Below are 18,760 nucleotides of genomic sequence, written 5' to 3' on the forward strand. Positions count from 1 at the left end.
GAACAGAAGAGATATTTTTACATAAATTGCAAAAGGCATGAACTATTTAAAAAAATCGATATATTGTAATTGATCAGCATTAAAAACTTCTTGCATTTGAAATACACTTAAGAAAATGAAAAAAACAGACCAATCCATGGGGAAAAATTGTAAATCTGATTATGGACCATATCCAGAATACACAAAGAACTCATACACCTCAGTGTCAAGAAAATACACAGCTCAACAAGAAACAGGCAAAAAGTTTGCAATAAGCACAAGGAAAGTCTTAATGTCATGAATCAGGGAAATGCAGATTAAAATGCCAGGAGATGTCCCTTCTCACCCGCCAGAAGGGATAGAATTAAAAAGACAGAGAAGGCGAGAGCTGTGAACAGTGGAACTGCCGGGGCTCTTGCACCCTGTGGGGTGGAAAATCACGCGGCCACTTGGAGATCCTCCTACAGCTTAACGCGCACTCCGTGTGAACCAGCAACCGACTCCCGTGTATTCACCCAAGGGAAGTGAAATGAAAGACTCACACATGAATGCCCACAGCAGGTTGGTTCTCAAAAGCCCCAAACTGGAAAGAGCCCCAGTACCCACCAGCTGGTGAACAGATAAGGACATCGGGCTATGTCCACGGAGTAGAACAGCGTCCCCAGCAGACAGAACAGAATGCAGAAACATGCGCCGGCACGGCTGACCCCGGTGCATTTTGCTGGGAATCCAGACACATGAGACCAGGGGCTGCGTTATTCCATTTATATTTACATGAAGTTCTACAAAAGACGAAACAATAGTGGCGGAAATCAAGTCAGTGATGGTTGTGGGTTCAGGGATGAGAAGAGATGGGCTGACGGGACAAAGGGACCTCTTTGTGGCGAGGGAAATGATCCCCTCAGGGCTGTGGTGATGGTGTCAAGACCCACTGAATTTTATAGACTTCAGATTGGTGGTGCTGATTGTGTGTGAATTATATCCCAATAAAGCTAATCCTACAGTAACTGCACACTGGGTCGGACAGCAGCAGGCTCACGGAGCAAGCGGGACTGGCAAGGACCCTGAGGACATTACCTGTGGGAAGCGGTGGGGCCAGGTAAGTAGTGGGGGTGCGGGAGCGCAGCAGGAGAGGCAGGCACGAGAGTGGGGACACGGCCTCCCCTAGAGGTGACCGGGCAAGGTGGGAGCGGGTGGGTGGCAGTGCATCCCTGGGGGGCACGCAGTTCCCCAGTGGGGGACTAGGCAGATGGATGCAGGGGCGTTCCCTTCATGGGGAGGGGCCTGCAGCTGACAGGGACGCCATCAGTCACCAGGCTATGAGGGACAGTCCAGCCTACTGTGCATCCAGGCACTGCTGGAGAATGGGGCCACGTTCCTTATATGTGAAACGTAATTTAATTCAGCTCAACAATGGTGTGCAAAATACCTACTGCACAAACACACAGAGGTGAACCAGGCAGGCCCAAGGTCAGGATGCTGCTGGGCAGACATGTCATTCTGAGGTTGTGTGGTCTGCCTGTGACCAAGGGAGGCGCAGAAAAACAAGCGGTGACTCTTAGGGAAGGAAGGTCGGTGTCGGGAAAGGCCTTGTAATGCCTGTAGGTGGAAGGGCCAAGCAGGCAGCCTGAGCGACCCAGGTACTTGGGCCATGCCAGAGGGCATTCCCATAGAGACTTTAGAAGGGTGGTCTGAATTATGTCTATTCATAAGACACTACTTTAATTTCCTTTCATTTTCTCTTATTTCTGATTAGAATGGCAGAATAAGTCACAGTAACCCCAAATCTGTAAATTCCATCTCTCTTAGGGAAAGTGCTATATACCTGCTGGGTACGGACAACACACAAATCTGGATAATGGCAAATTTAATGCTATTGTGGTTAAAAATCCGTGTTCTCAATAAACAGATTGTTGTCACGTTTACATGTATGCCAGGCACTCAGAGTGACTGGAAATGATTCAGCCCGCCCCAAACTACCTCTGTCACCGCAGAAATCATGTGAACTATCTTAAGGAAATTGTGTTGGTGACAGATTGGCATCTGGGCCACCACAACGTGTGGAGAAGCCTGTACCCATTTTGCACAAGTTACCTCAGATCTTGAGCAGCCATGGCCATGTCTCTGGAGAAACAAGCCATGGCCTTTCTGCTCTGAAAAGTGTAAGAGTAAAGACGTTTGCAAGTCTTTAAGTAGGTATTTCTGTATCTTCTTTAACAAACTGAGAGTAAATACATTGTGTCATCTGCCAGCGGCTGAGAGAGGTGCAGGCCAACACAGCAGGTCTCTCATCCGTCACCCACTGAACCAACACATCAGCAGCTGTAAAGTCACCAGAGCTGGGAGCAGCCTGACCTCATTTTTCAATCTCACTCTCTCCTTTATGCACACACTCCTACCACTGCCATTCTTGCCAGATCTGATTCTGAAGTCCCCAAAGAACATATAAAAAAGAGCACAGAGCTCAACTGATTCTAAAAATGCAATTTGCAAAGCTTTGAATTTAAATATTTCCTAGATCAGTGTTTCTCAAACAGATGGGTATACAAATACATCTACAAACCTAGTTGATATTAAGGGGATCTGTAGGATGAACTGCTCTACATTGTCCTCTGCAGGAAGAGGATGCAAAACCATATGATGATGCCCTTAGATGAATTGTTTATTCAACTGGTTTTTGCATTTAAGAACCTTTTTTTCTGGTATTCAGCTGCTTTGAGTGAAGTGTTGATGGTGGCCATCCCAGTGGTTCATAGGACTACCTGCCTGGGTGCTGGCTGCTCACAGGACTTGATAATCCTTTCCGGCCCGCTGTGTATCATGCAGGGCCCGAGGGGGCAGTCACTGCATTAGGTGACACACAGAAGCTGGGATGCCCAGATCCCGTGACTGAGGCCGTGGAGTCCCAGAGGACAGACGTGTGTCAGAACTCTCACAGCTCATTTACATAGAGAGGGAAGCTTAACGCCTCCGGTCGGGGCAGAACATCTGGTGTTGATCCTGGGCAGCATGCTGACTGCATTACATGGGAACAGCAGGCCATCTGCAGATGGACAGGCACGGGCTGCTGAGAATCAGGCTGCCACACCCGCAGCCTGGGCTGTCATGCTCACGAGACTACAGAGCAGAGAGGTGCTGTAGACACTGCAAATCTGTGACTAATCTGAAATTCATAAGTAATCAGAATGTGGATATATGAGCCAGGTGAGGTAGGGTGAGACGGCTTACGAGCTGGGTGAGCAGCATGGTACCCTCCACAGGGGCCTGGTGGGAGACCCTGGTTGGCATCATGCTGGTCTCCGTCTTCAGTCACATGCTGCCTATTATTTTTATCAATACTACAGACAAAAATATAGGGGCAAACTCCTCAGATCTGAAGATCACAAGAGGCCTAAAAATATAATTATTATATTGGATGATAGAATCAGTGTGAAAATACTCTGGACGGAATCAAACAATGGATCAAATCTAATTATGTCTAATCAAAAGTTAATAGGAGCATCTTACTATGCCGATGGACAGTGACTGTAATGGGATTTGGGGGGGGGAGACTTGGTGAAAGGGGGAGTCTAGTAACCATAATGTTCTTCATGTAATTGTAGATTAATGATAATAAAATGAATTTTTAAAAAGTTAATAGGGAAAATAGAAGAGCTGCATCTGGATTTGAATATTCAACTACACAGATATAAAATAAAAGTTTAGTCGTAGAAGTCTTTAGTTATATTTCAAAGCAAGCTCACTGAGATGGGCGGGTCAGTGCGGGGGGTGGGGGTGCGCAGCCACATCCAGCTGCCCAATCCCCTCACTCCACTTTCACCTGGATCACGTGTCCCCACCTCGATCACGTATGACTTTCATACCTAGTAACAGATGCACAAAGCCGACGGACAGGGGCAGTGTGTGGGGCCAGCAGAATCATCGCCCAAAGATGTCCACACCATAATCCCAAACCTGAGAGCACAGGACTGTACACAGGGAAACGGACATCGCAGATGGGGAGAGGGGCCTGGATTTTCCAAGAGGGCCTGACATAATCGTGAGTCCTTCAAAGTGGACAGTCTTTCTCAGCTGAGACAGAAGGCGGAGGAGAAGAGCGTCAAAGCCGGAGAAGGACTCAGTCCATTGCTGCTGGCTTTCAAGAAGAACAAAGGCCACAAACCACACAATGTGGCCTCTGGAAGCTGGGAAGGGACTCCATGCAGATTCTAACTGTTTATACAATCACTCAGAAGGTAATTGCATAAAACAAAAATTACAGGACTCGAGCTAACTCCTGATTGATTCTCTTATTATGGTGGACATACTTAGAAATTAACTTCTCTTAAAACATGTCTTTGAATGGCTTTCCTTCATTTTTTAGAGGCACGTAATGATAGGTTGAACTTTCATGTGACTTTTGTATTTAAAGTTTGAAGCCGAATAAGGATATTACCCTTTTAAATGGAAGACACAGGTGGTAAAATCGCAAGATTAAATGTACGCATGTGGGAAGTGGTAACTTAGCCTCTGCATTTCTGGTTTTAACATTTCAAAGATTCTGTTATCACACATAAAAGAAAGTGTTACTTTAAGAAAAATTTGATGTTACTTAATTAGAGTAACATTTTTAACATAGTATTTAAAATGTTAACTTATATTTTTATTGCAATAAAACAATGTGGCTTCCTAATGTAATGTAATATCAGTTTTGCAAGGTACTATGTGCAAAAGAAAGTGTCTCAGAGACTAACAGCTAATTGATTAATTCACTCAAAAATGAACAGAATGCCTAACAGTGCGTGCCCTAACCTTGGAATGGCCCAGAGAGGCTAGGCAAGGATTGGAACCATGTGGTTTAGGACGAGCAGGCAGTGATCTGTTCTCCCCCAGCAAAACCACAAGCGTGGCCACCACAGACCTCCACAGTGCCTCTCCTTGTAGAAAAGTATTTCTTTGGATGTCAAGAGCTTTGTGGCTCTCTAGGCACCTGAGCAGAGACAGCTGGGAAAGAGCGTGAGTCCCCTACAGCAAGCGTCATAGCTGGTATCAGTTAACTGGTGGAAAGTCTCAGGGAAACGCATTATGGTCCGCTCTCTGTTGGGCCCAAAGGAGGGTGGCAGCAGGCAGGGGGGCAGCAAGAGGGAAGCAAGAGCCTCAAGGCAGATGACACCCAAGGAAGGGGACAACACCGACTGCGACTATTGGTCCCCTAGGGCGAGAGCAGGCTCTGCCCAGAAAAGGGAAATATGAGGCCACATTAGTCTTGTTTATCAAAATATTACCAGCAAGGAAAACTGTGTTAAAATTGTAAGTTAAACAAATTTAACAAATTCAACAGCTTGTTAAAATTAAAGCAGAAGATCTTAAATCCATCCTTATTTTCATACATATTGATTGCCCACAAGACAAGGAACAAGAACAAAATAAGAATGAGTGTGTGCCTGTGTATATGTTGTTCTTTCATGTGTTGTGTGTGCATGTGTATGCATGTGTATATGTTCTGTGTGCATATGCATGTATGTGTTGCATGTGTGCATGTGTATGTGTTGTATGTTCACATATTGTGCGCGCATGTGTACCTGTTTGGTGTGTGCATATGTGTGTGCTTATTGTGTGCATGTGTGTGCACCTGTATGTATGGGCAGGTGGGGGTGCTGTAAATTAAGTTCTAATTGCATACTGGGCATTGGGCCTCTGCTTTACACCTATTATCTCCTCCAATCACACAAAGACCCCTTAAAGCAGACACTGCGCCCATTTCATAGATGAGAAACCACAGCCTACCCGGCTGCTTTCTCTTACTCACCCCTCCAACTCACTGGCCTCCAGGGGGTCTTACTGAGGGCTGCGGAATTCCCACGAGGGCTTAGGTGGTACATTTATTTTAAACCGCTCGCTGGTACCAGAATCTCGCACACTGCAGTGGCAGGTACTCAGGGAGGGCAGGGCGGGCTCAGTACATCGGAATCACGGGCACCGTGTTTTATCCTTTTTTAGATAAACCAGTGGAGCTGAAACTCTAGGCTGGCTTCCTTCTGCTTTTGAATAAGAGTGGTTAAGAGAGAAGCCAGAAGGTTTTTTCCAATGTTATATGTATAGGTTTGTGATTTTTTTTCTTTTTTCTTTGGGTTCCTTTTGCTTCTTTGGAAGCTTGTCATTACAGAAACTTTAAAATTTTTTACAGCAATTATATCTGTAATCATGTCAAGAAGAGCTTTAATTGAGAGCTCGCGTCAGTCTCCTGAGAGTGCTAAGCCCGCACTGTCCACTTTCTGCTACGGCATAGGTTTTGGGTGGAATCTGCGGCCAACAATTATAAAGACTATTATGTGTTCTTTTATGGTCAGAAACACTGGTGTCACGACCATCCCCACATTTGCAGCTGTGCTCAGAGCTCTTTCTGCACTACGCTGAGCCCCACGGAAATTCCCACCCGATCAATCTCTCTGTCCGGACCCCCCCCAAGCCCCTTCCTGCTCAATCTCCAGCTGCTCCCAGTGCCTGCTCCTTACCTTCCATTGCATGAATCACTTTATGCTTTGCCTCCAGAATATTGCTTAGCTTACTTTTTAGCCTTTCAAACTCTTTTTATGTGCTTAGTTAAATACAGAATTGTGTTTCTCTGGAGATCAATGGCCTGTGGACGGTCACCAGACGGAGAAGCAGTTCCCAAGCCATCGCCCCGACTCCTGTGCAAGGCAGTCAGAATAAAATCACCTTCTGGACATTTAGAGGAAAAGTGAACTTCTTGAGAATACAGTACTTTCACTGAAAATATTAAGGACAGTGTATTTGTGAAAATAAGAATATGCTGTATTAAATGTAAACACAGCCCATGCACCAGAATTCTGGAATTCATATGAATAAAGCAGTTCCATGCCTACCTTCCTTAGACAGGGTCTCAAAGAAGCTAAGATGTTTTTGAAAGGAGTGACGGGCACTGAGCCATGCTCACCGTGAGAAGCGCTGAGGCCCGGAGTGGGTTGTCCGGTCGCACTGTCCTCAGAGATGCTCCAGGTGCCCACATCACCAATGCGCTTCTCTCAGGATGAAATGTTAATAACCACTGAGAAAAAAGGCAGTGACAGGCCAGCACTGGCCAAAAAGCAAGCTGCTGAATTTCCACTTCCTACTTCCAAAGCAACGCCTATTTGACCAAATGCAAATGATTAACCACGTATGTCCTGATGGTTACAAAATAACCGTGTGACTCCCTGGAACCGCCGTCACACCAGGGGTGAAGTTCATGGACGGGGGGGGACTGTGTGGTGTTGCTCCTCAAGGGAATGACTCTTTGAGCTGATTTTTAACGTGTGGCCGTGAGTTTGCACTCGGACATGCACACTCCTTTACCCAGTCCGTCACCTGGGTGAGCAAGGCTGCTGTGCACGCTGCCTGGGAAGGTGTGGTAGTGTTTGGGAAAGGCCGTGATTGCCCCCTGGTCAGCAACGCAGCTCTGGGGCCCCTGTGCCAGACCTGCCCCCAAAGCCGCGCCCCCACAGACAGGTCACCCTGCCCCACACCACGACACCCTCGCCCATCCTGTGCGGGGTCTTCCTGCAGGGTCATGAGACGTGGCCGGGTGTGTCCGCAGAAAGCAGCTAAGGCAGTGCTTGAGTAGGGCAGGTCCTCGGGAAATACATAACCGGGGATCAAAACCAGGAGTCCTTAGAAAGCTGGGCACATGATCTTTACGAGATGGCAGGTGACGAATGCAATGAGTGCCCTGTCGTTAGATACAGCAATTGACGATTCATGTCAGGACTGTCAGTGGGGAAGGGACACCTGGCACCTGCCAGCCCCTGCCTTTCCTCACCTGGGCCTGGGCTGCTGCTCTGGGATGCATGGGCCCCGGGACCCCCTCTGTGTTTCAATGTAAAGCCACTCTTCCACGTCAGCCTTAGGAAGCTCAGGCCCACTTTGTTTTTCTCTCTCCAGAAACTGCCCACATTACAGATCCTGTGAGATCTCGCCCTTATGGAATCTTCCACAGATTTAAAATTATGCTGCTCGTTTGCAGAGACATCGTATGGTACATACAAAGCAAGACATATCGTATACAGTTATGCATTTCATATGAACAATTTTCCAGTCTGAAAGTTAGACAGTAAATGTGAAAAGTTCATTCAGAACAAAGTTCTGACAGTGAGGTAAATTAATAGCATAGCCACAAGGAAGGGCTTTAAAATGTGCGGTGAGGCCGTTCCCAGTGCTACCGAGGCCACCAGCGTGGTCCAGAGCTTCCTGGCGACCGTTTGCTCTCACAGCCGGGCCCCGGGCTCTGAGGAGGGCGATCCTTGCACCTGGAAGATGCTCTGAAACCTAAAACAAAGGCAAGGCTCCAGCCAGCAGACTCAGCAGAGAGTACAAACTGGCTTCCTAAAGAGGGAAGAAGAATTTAAAAGGAAAAATGCCTACTTAGGAAATGTGTGTAGATTACAAATAAACACATTTCTAAAATTTACAGCATTATAAAAATTAAAACGATGTCACAAAACAATTGTGTAAAGAAAGGTTTTTGATCAAATTGACTTCCTCACAGCTTATATGAAGTGTTTCTTTAAAAAATGACAAAAGATTTAATATATCATTAACTCTGTGGATAACTTCAAAAGATGACGGACTCACAGATGATCAGTATATGCTGATAAACATGTGGCTGGAAAAGCTGACACCCTTTCATAGTTCAGTAGACCCTCGACCCTCCCTGATCTACCAGCTCCCAGATCTCATATTTGCTAGCCACTACCCAGGTCCACAGTGTACTAATTTGCACTGCTTCTGAGGAGACACGTGAGCCTTGTGCTGCATGGCCAGTGTGCGGGGGTCACTGATACCTGCCAGGTGAACCTACCTGGTCTTGGTGTGCTTGTATCTTAATGAGATGTTTACTTCTTGTGATAGTCTTAGAAATGGTCACCAACCCTTCCTGTCCTCCCTGAACGGGGGATGCTGCTCCCAGGTTAGAGGGAAAACCTAGTTTCCCTCTGCTTGAATCTGGACTGGCCTTGGTGACTCAAATGACAATACCTATGGTGGCAGCAACAATCTGGGATTTCTGAGGTGGGTCACAAAGATGCCTGAGGCTCCCCCTGGGGCCTCTCAGAATGCATGGTTCTATGCTGGCATCCATGCCGTGGGGAGGCCTATGTAGGCAGGCTGGTGGAGAGCTTCTGGGGAGATCCTGGGCCACAGCAGCCCACTGGGGGGTCACACAGCCCAGGGCAGCCCTCAGAGCACTAAGGTCCCAGCCACCCCCTGATTTGTAACTGCAGGAGAGAGACACCCCCAACTGAGAGTCACTCAGCTGACCCAGTCAACCCCAAAGCCACAGGAGATGATAAACCATCGCTTTAAGCCGTCACCATCGGAGGTGGGTCAGTAAGTAGCAATAGATGCCTGGAAGGGTTCTCGACAATTCATAACTTACTCTGAACTCTTACGAAATAATGAGGATCTATTAAAATTAAAATAGATCAAAACAAAATATACTTTCTTTGTTTAAAAAGAACACCACCACCCTCTCCCAAGAAGCCAGCATTAGAACAGGTGTTAGAAGGGCCGGGGGCTGGGAGAGTGGGGGATACGAAGTCCGAAACATGCGTTGGTGGGAAGGTGGGGGCAGGGCGCGTCTCAAATAGATTCCCGGGCCCTGCGGGGCTGAGGTCTGTGTGCCGCTACATGGGTCCATCTCTTTCCTTCCATAAAGAAGTGAGAAAACATTTCTCCAATTGTCAAATTGTTATCCCAGTAGGGACCCAAAAAAGTGCATTTTATGGGGGGATTAACAGCTATGCTGACATGTCAAATTTTGGAATTCACAATTTCAACTTGCACGTCCTTCCTTTTACCTGGTGAGCCACGGCTTCAGACCTGCAGTCAGGGGGCTTCTTGTTTCTCTGCCCCCGCCCCCGATATCCCTGGCCTGACACTTGTCCGCCTAAGAGCCAGGAGCCCACAGACCTGATTCGCCTGTTGTAAATCAATGATTCAGATGCTGCTGTGTGCACCGCTCTAAAGAGGTACCTGGAAGTATGAGACTTATTTCCCGCGTTTAAGGAACTTACCCGGGTTGAAGGTGGAGGCACGAACACAGAGGGACAAAGTAGGGCGCGCGACGGCAGAGCGTTGAGTGAGCCCAGGGATGCAAGGTGGAAGGGAGGGCGCACCGGCCGCCGCAGCGAGCCCCGAGGCCCCTGTCAAGAGGGAAGGGCTGGCCTCCACCGGCGGGGAAGGAGACCCCCAGCCAGCTCGGAAGGAGGGAAGCGCGGCCTGCAGGGTGAGACGGATGGAGGGACGGGGCTGCGGGGGAGTGTGAGCGGAGGGCCGGGCAGCGGGCAGGCCTGCCTGGAGGGGAAGCACTGCAGTGGGACAGCGGCGCCAGCCCCGTGGAGCCCAGGGTGGGGCGGCGGCCGGCTGGCGGGGCGGCTGGCACGCATCTAGGCGCTTTGGGCCGACAGGCTGATGTTTCCTTCATTCTGTCTCGGGAATCCTCACAACAAGCCTAGGTCGCCAGCACTGTCAAACTGAAACTCGCAGAAACAAAGCAACTTCCTCAAATCCAGACACCCAGCACCTTGAAGAACGCAGGCTCCCAGCCCTGACGTCGGGCCCCGTGCGCTCAGGAGGGATTCTGAAAAGCCAGCAGGAGCCGGAGGAGGGAAGGACCACAACGAGGCCGGACTGTTCATCATGACGCAATAGGGAAATCAGAACCGGAAACTCATGGCTAAGTTTCTGATGTATTTCTATGCAGAGGTTATAGAAAGTGACCCAAGGGGAAGGAAATGAGTCTCATTTAAGGTATGCGGAGTGTGAAGGGACGGGGGCCATGTGACCAGACGGTCTTTGCCAGACGTCAGGCGCATGTCCGCCCCATATGGGTCTTTTTCCAAGTGGATCTCGGGCGTCTCCTCATTGATAAAACAGATTAGACATTTGTCAAGGATTCACGTGAAGAGCGGAGGCACAGGAGGGCATATTGCCCACAGAGCATGGCACACAGTGGCAGTGATGGGGGTGACACTGGCGATGACGAGGATGATGAGGGTCCTCAGGAGGGGCCACAGCAGGAGGTGTGGGGACCGTCCCGGGATGGGGTGTCACTGACCCAGAGCTGCAGGTGGGAGCTCTGGGTGCTGGGGCCCAGGCCCAGGGGCGGGACAAACGCAAGTGAGGAGAACAGCCAGAAAAGAAGCAACCAGAGGACGGGTCACTCAACACCAGTCAGTGTGCCTGGGGCGGGCAAGGGAACGCTCGAAGGGGTGCCCACAGAGCAGGACGGAGACCAGCTGGGTGTCCAGTCACTCGTGTTCACAGATCTTTGCAGACAAACATTGAGCTCAAACATCGAGTGAAAACTTCACTACAAGGATGTAAGAAGAGAAAAACTGAGGAAGCAGAGATGATAGTCGTACAAAATTTGTGTTTAAAAATTGGCAGTGAGGCTCAAATGGGGGACAGCAGGCATGAGTAAAATTGTATTCATTTAACGCTGGAGAGTCAGAGGACACCACGTTGATTCACTGCAGTGGGAATCTTCTGGTCCCTGCGGCCATGGGGACAACGGGAGAAGTGAAGCCCAGGTCTTCCAGCCCCAGGTCTTTTACTCAGCCCTCAGGCACAGAGCAGCTAATGGCCCCTGATGGACCAGTGGGGGGCCCTCAACTCACAGAGACAGGAGCCGGGACTTCCCACCAACATGGACCCCCGGGGTCTTCCCAGTGGGGCTGCCAATGTTAGGGCAGTCAGCCATCCTGGCTTGCCAGGGACTGAAAACTTTCCCAGAATGTGGAAGCTTCAGTGCTAAGACCATGACAGGCCTCAGCAAACTGGGAGGGTTGGTCCCTCAGGGTCTGGGGGAAGCAATGGCACCAGGGACTGGGCTGGAGGAGCCCTCCTACTCCGCAACGCGGTGCCTAGTCAGGGGGCGCAATCGGGGTGGTCGCAGGGCCTGACACCAGGACTCTGAGGAGCAGGGAGGTGGCGGGTGGGACAGAGTAGAGCAGGCGACCACTGCTACTGCCAGGCCCCGAGGAATGGGGAGGGAAGAAGCTGCCCCGAAAAAGCAGAGCACCAGGGGTCGTGGCGGAGAGAAGAGCTGGGAGGTGGAGTGTGCAGCGAGGCACCCGGGACCGGGGACAGCGGGAGAGTCTGGGCGCATCGGGCTGGGGGAGGCAGCGAGAGGAGGTGCTCCGTGCCCTGCAGGTCCCCCCGATGTCTCCCAGGGACATGGACAGGGGCTGGAACTCTCTCCTCACCCCCTGCGGGCAGGGGCTCCTGTGAGCTTCTCCAGATGGAGGGACAGCCCTACCCACCCCCGTGGGACCCCATGTGTCTGGCTCTGGGCACAGCTGCTGTTTTAAAGATGAATTCAGTTAGCTTTAGAATACCTGGGGGTCTCTGAAATGGGAGGAGAGACAAAGTTTTTCTAAGCTTTGAGTCGGCCTCATGAAGATAGCAATCCCCTCCACAAAATTATGTTTCAGGTCCCAGATTTAACGTTCTAATTCCAACCACAACATTCTAGACACACCAACATTGTTACCAAAATTTATAAGTAAATATTAAAAACTGTGACAAAACTGTGCTCTCAATACAGCCTGAGAAGAAATGTATTGAAATGATAATGGTGGTCGCTTAGAGAGGTAGAAATAAAAGAAATGTAATTTTGATTCTATGTCTTTATGCTTTCCTATGGACTTAACAAGGAAATACATAGTTTGTATAAGGAAACATTTTCTAAGAACAGCACTAATTGTAGCAACTATCACAGACACCACTTATGTTCACTGCTGGGAAAATGAGGCTTCTAGATGTTTCCTGACACTCTTCGCTGCCTGAATGCTCCCATAATCACGATTTCTTTTCTTGTCAGTTTCCAGAGCAGTAAACATGCTGCTTTGCTTCAACTCAGACACAGGAAATACATGGAATTGTTGAACACCAGCCCTGGTTCAGTACAGGAAACAGTATTGTCGACCTAAGGGGATTATTACCATCAAAAAGTAGCTCTAAAACTGACTTCCAGTGGAAGTGGCTCTTCCCAGACTTACTTAAAAATATCAGAATACTCTTGCAAGAAGGGCCGTTTGCTAGAATAAACAGAGTGGGGCTGACAGAAGGACTCCCCTCCCACCTGCTCTGCCAAATCAGGGGCTCAGAGGACGCTGCAGCCCTGCCAGCTGGGCTCCGACCCTCAGGCAGACCCCCCAGTCCCCCAGTCCATCGAAAGTCTGAAAAAAACCTATTAGGGAGCCCACGGTTTCAGGGCAGCACGTGTGGGAGGAGAATGCAAATCGTTCTATCTTATTTTACAGAACCTGAAAAGGCACAAACTCACACATACAAAAAAACCCAAAGGAGACTGATTCATTCTATTTCATTTTCATTTAATTTTATACACAGACAATAGTTTTTAGGTTTACTAAAACATCTGTTTATCTACCAGAAAGAAATCTGAAAGCCACACATCCGTTTCATGTTGGGGGACTTGTCATGTGATGTTGATGGTGGATAAGCCCACAATGAAGCCTCCGGCCTCCCTCCTTGAGTCCACACACCACGGCCTCAGCCCCCCACAGGCTCACTGTGCATGACGGGGGCAGGGTGGGGGGCGCAGAGCAAAGGGCCCGGGGCCACTGACTCATTGCACTCCTCAGTGACCTAGATTCAGCCTTTACTTTCATTCTCTCTAATGGGAAGAGCCAGATGATATATAAAGGTGCTACAGAAATGAGAAAGGGTGACATCGTGATAATCTGAGGACAGACACAGCTTGCTTTTCCCGGTAGTCACAGAAGGCAGCTGCTAAGACGGTTTGGGTCAGAAAAGGTCCCTGCCCCTCTCTGCGCCATCTTTACACTGTAAACAGCACAACAGCAGAGCCACCGTCTCCTCTCCAGTAACGTTTGGATCATAGTTTCCTATGCCTAGAACAGGGGCTTCCAAGCAGGCTGTGCATGAGTCACCTTTCCACAGGGTCACAGTGAAGATGCTGGCTGAGCTGACCTCCATGCACTGAGATCCACATATTTAACACCACATTTGAGCAGGAAGAATCCAAGGCCTCAGCTAAGTGCATGAACTGTAACTCATTAAGCCTACCATGGCCTGGCCACCCAAATTCTAAGTGACCCCCAAGACGGCTATGGACGAGCCCACCCAGGGCCTGGGCCGTTTGCTAGATAAGGTTCTGTGGAGCCTGGCACGGCCACGGTGCCAGGGGGCTCTCCCTTGGTCCCGGCTGGCTGCTGCCTCCGCTGCAGCTTCTGCTCCCGTCCGAGCATTTCTCCCGTTTTACTCCCCCTGCCTCCGCAGCCTGCCCCCTGTTGTACATCTTTATTGTTTCTTTGTTCAGTTTTCTCTTTCTTCATATATCCAACTCCCCACTTCACCCCAAAGGTCGAAAACGTTTTTAAAAAGTTAAAAGAGATGTATTATTTCGGAGATGCTCAGTCCTCTCTGATACGGAATTCTCTTGAGATCCAAAGCCTGCGCCGGCCGTTCTGTCCTCTGAGCCCTGAGCCGGGGGCCAGATGCTTTGCGTACATCAGGCAGTGTCTCGTTAACCGTGGGCTTGGGAAAGCCATTCCGAATCCACTTTCAGCTCAGGCTGATCGTTTGCAATTGTAGATATTTTAAACTTTGAGATCTAATTGGTGAAACTCTTGCTCAAACGTGTCTTCTGGTGCAGCTGCCACCACCCAGCTCTGCCTTTGCTGACTTTTGTAGTTACCGCTGGGGTCACAGGCTTTTCTCCTCGGCAGCAGTGTACCAGGTTCCATGCAGAGATCGTTCAAATACTTGGGACTGCTTGCTTCTGGATTAAATGGCCCCAACTTAAGTACACTGAGTTGTCCTATCTGTATTCTGGGTCTTGTCCATGCCAACTTTTGATGGCATCCCGTCCTCTGTCATGCCTCAGTATTGCCAGTGTCCGACTCCAGCAGTTCACCTTCCCACATCTAACCCCTTGCTTCTAATAGTTCTGGGGTAGGGACCAAACAGCCCTACTTATCAGAACTGTACCTAAAATAAGAATCAGAACATCTGAATGTGCACCTGAGGCTCTCCCCTGGGGAGAAGCTCCCCAGGCTGTGGGCACAGGCTCTGTGGTGACTATTTTGGCTGCAGTCTCTTGCATTCATTTCCTCTTTCTCGGCTTGTCTCGGGGAGTTGATATCATTAGATGAGAGACCTCCAGGTCAGTGAGGGCCCAGAAGGTTTCAAGCATTTGATAAGAGAAGACGTAACGCAAGTGTAAAGCAGATGCCCCCAGTACTGTCATATAAATGCAATAACGTTATTTTTTTTAATGTCATAAATATCTTAAACCACAATACAATGAAACCGATAGCCACCCATTTGTCACTTTCACTTGAAAGATGATGTTATCATGAGGGCTTCTTCCCATGAATTACAGCATCGCGAATTCTCTAGAAGCAGACCCCAGAGCATGTCCGCATGTGGGTGCATGTTCACTTCTGCACGCTCTGCTGAGCCAGCAGCAGGCCTGCCCATGCCCCCATCCCTGTCCTCGCCGTCTGTCAGCCCTGCCTCTCTGCTGCATCCACAGGGGACTCGCTCCTGCCCTGCTCTCCCGCCCCCCGAATACCTCCCCGCCTCTGTGTCAGCCCCCAGTTCCCCTCACACAGCAGGCTCGCCTCCTCTGCTTCCTCCACACTCAGATCCACCTGCACCCCTTGCCCTGTAACCCAGGTCCAGCCCCGCAGCACGTGTGGACGGTAAGGAGACTGCGTTTGGTTTGGTTTGTGGAACCTGTGTTTCTTATTAGAGTTAAGGTCACATAGATGGCTGTGCCTTCAAAAGTGGCTGCGGTTTATTAGGGTCTTCATAAATGTTCCTACAGCTCTTTCACAAATACTAAGTCACCGTAAATTCTGTCACAGATGACCTGATGACCATACTTGATCTACTACAAGATAGAAAGAGCACAGACTCTGGAATCAGACAAATCTGGACTCAGATCCCTCCACTACACACTTACAGTGTGACTTCATCTCCCTAACTCTTTTAACACACCTGCCTTCCAGGACTGTTATCAGAATCACATAACATAACACACATGCAGTCTCTAGGAGAGCGAAGCGCCCAGCAGGCTCAGCATAGCAGGTGTCTCTGCCTTCTCCCCAGGGCATGACTAAAGTCATTTAAAATTTAATAAGCGTTCAATCAATATCTGACTTGATAAAACCAACTTTGCAATATTCCTTTACCTTCAAAGCATAAAACAGTTATGAACACAGAAGAGATATGATATTTTCTAAATTCCAAAATAAAACAAAACTTACTAATAAAGAAGTAGCTTTTTGTTGTTCCACAAGTGAGCAGCCGCCAGGTCTTTCTCTTAAATTGCAGATTTCTTAAATCTTTAGATTTCTCCTCATGACTGTGAACACACTGCCTCTCTGCTGATTAGCACAGCATATGCATCGCTGCCCCGGGACCCCTGTGTGCGGACGTCCCGACACTAACTGCTCAGCTGTCTTCTCAAGTGGGTGCTCGCTCCCTCTGCACCCACATGCTGGGCAGCGTGGCGAGCCGCCTCACCACAAGTTCTGTTCTCCCAACACCTACTTCAGATCATGTAAAGGTAACAAATAAGGCAGAGGAAGGAAGGCTAGTTTATGTAACTAGGTCATTTGATAATTTCAATTTTCTATAGGGTTTTTTTGTTTCAGAATTATTAATCTGTGGAATATTTTTTTTATTTTTCTTGGAAATTCCAAATGAATTAGAATGATTATAGAGTTCTCTGAAAAGGTCCACACACTACCTAAAAGTCAACTACCCACGTTCCTATTCTGAAAAGAATAAAAAGCCCCCCAAAACCACATGAGTTGTGCTTGTATAGGCAAAAATATAATGACTAGACAATCTCATGTCACACATATTGTAGGACTCTGATCATCTCCAAAAAGAGGCATAACCCAGTTGTAAAGGAGAAATGCCACCCTCAAAAGATTCATGTTGCTTCACTAACCATTTTCTACAACATGTGGCCATTACGTCATGACCTGACCTGCTTAGAGACACCTGAGTTTCCGTATTCCCAGAGCAGCTGTCAGCATTCAGTTTAGGAGGAACTCTTTGCCTGCAGGCTCTGGGTTAACTTCTCCACCTTAGTCGAAAATAAGCAGTAGTCAAGCTACAAATGCCCGAGGAAAATCCCAGATTGGACCTTGATACGCAACACCAAAGATTTGCAGTGAGATTATACATCCCTGGTTTATCAGATTGTCATCTCCTTTCTCTGTCATATGATTATAAACATTATTGTTAATGTTAGTTAACACTTGTGTAATAAAAATTAAAAAGTACTCATATTTATCATTTCATTGAATCCTGACAAACAATTTTAGCGAAATATTTTACAGATGGAGAGGAAGTAACACAAACGGATGTGAATTTTCCCAAGTGTATACAAATCAGGAGTAAAGGATTCAAAATATAAGACCTTAGCCTTCCAAATCTTTATATCATACCACAATCCATTTGTTCCTTCAGTTAACATTTATTGAATGCCTACTACGTGCTGGCCATGTTTCTGGGCAAATGAGTTACAGCAGTGAATAAAGACAAAATCCTTACCTCGTGGGATTTACATGTCAGTCATGGGATCTGGACAATAAACAAAATAAATAAGAAGATGTATAGTACGATGCATGTGAAAAGTGCCATGGATAAAAACCAAGCCAGAAAGTTAGATAGGGACCACTGAGGCAATCTTAGGTACAGTGAACAGGGATGGCCCCTCTGACAAGGCAGCAGGTAAGGAGACCTCTGAGGGAGGGGAGGGGCATCTGGTAGCTCTTTATCTGGTCTTGTATTGCTTCCTCAAGGACATCTCTCTGCAGCTGTCCTAATTTCTCTGTGGGTAGCTTCCTCCCCTGTCACATCTTGCCTTGCAAAGTCCCTTTGCCTGACATCTTAGAGACCTGCATGTCTGGAGTTAGGGGAGGGAGTGGGAGATGGGATTGAAGAGGTGACAGGACCCAGGTCACAGGACCTTACAGCCCCTTGTAATAGCTTCACCTTCTCCCTGGGGTGAAACGGGAAGCTGCTGGAAGGTTCTGAGTGACACTGTCTGACTCACCTTTGGGGAGATCACTCTGTGGCCATGTTAGAAGAAGACTTGGAGGACCCAGGTCGGATCAGGAGACCATCCTGGTGAGATATGGCGGATCTGTTTTGGAGATAAAGCCAATGGGATTTGCTGACAGACTGGATATGGGGCTTGTGAGAAGTAGAAGCACAATAGACAGCGCCAAGGTATTTTATCTAAACATCAGAAAGATGAAGTTCATTAAATAAGGCGGGAAACATTGCAGAAGCAGTAGAGGAAGATACCAGGAAGTTAAGAACCTGAGAAGTTGGAGGCATATACTAGACTCTCCCAATGGAGACATCCAACATGTAGTTTGCTTCTTTGAATATGGAGTTCAGAGGGGAGCACTGGGCTGGAGATATGACGTTAGGGGTCATCAGCTTATAAGTAGATCAGGTCACCAAGGGAGCAGGCACAGATGGACAAGAAGAAAGGTCCAGGGCCTGAGATCTGGAAGCCAAACACAAAGGTGCTTCAAGAAGGAGAGAATGATAAACCACGTCAGTGTTTCTAGCAGATCAAGCAACATAAAAACAAAAAAACTGACTATTAGATTTAACATGCAAATCATTGCAACCTTGACACAGTTGTTGAGTGGTGCAGGAAAAACCCTGACTGGAAGAGAACTGAAGACAGGAGAGAATACAAACATTTATTTCAGGGAGTTTT

The 18,760-nt window shown here is 48.2% G+C and overlaps 1 protein-coding gene across 3 annotated transcripts in view; it reads right to left on the minus strand.

Moving 5' to 3' along the window:
• Positions 1–18,760, minus strand: part of CCR6 (C-C motif chemokine receptor 6) — a 54,615-nt gene that overhangs the window by 6,284 nt on the left and 29,571 nt on the right. The window contains exon 1 of one of the 3 annotated variants that reach the window (XM_036926485.2): positions 16,275–16,536. The exons of 1 other annotated variant lie outside the window; for it this stretch is intronic. The gene's annotated coding sequence lies outside the window, so the exon portion shown is untranslated. Of the gene's footprint in view, positions 1–6,916; positions 7,665–16,274; positions 16,537–18,760 lie in introns of those variants that run through there. One more of the 3 variants, XM_036926486.2, reaches the window with a different exon arrangement.

This window comes from Manis pentadactyla, chromosome 12 (assembly GCF_030020395.1).
Source record: "Manis pentadactyla isolate mManPen7 chromosome 12, mManPen7.hap1, whole genome shotgun sequence".
NCBI classification, from domain to species: Eukaryota; Metazoa; Chordata; class Mammalia; order Pholidota; family Manidae; genus Manis; species Manis pentadactyla.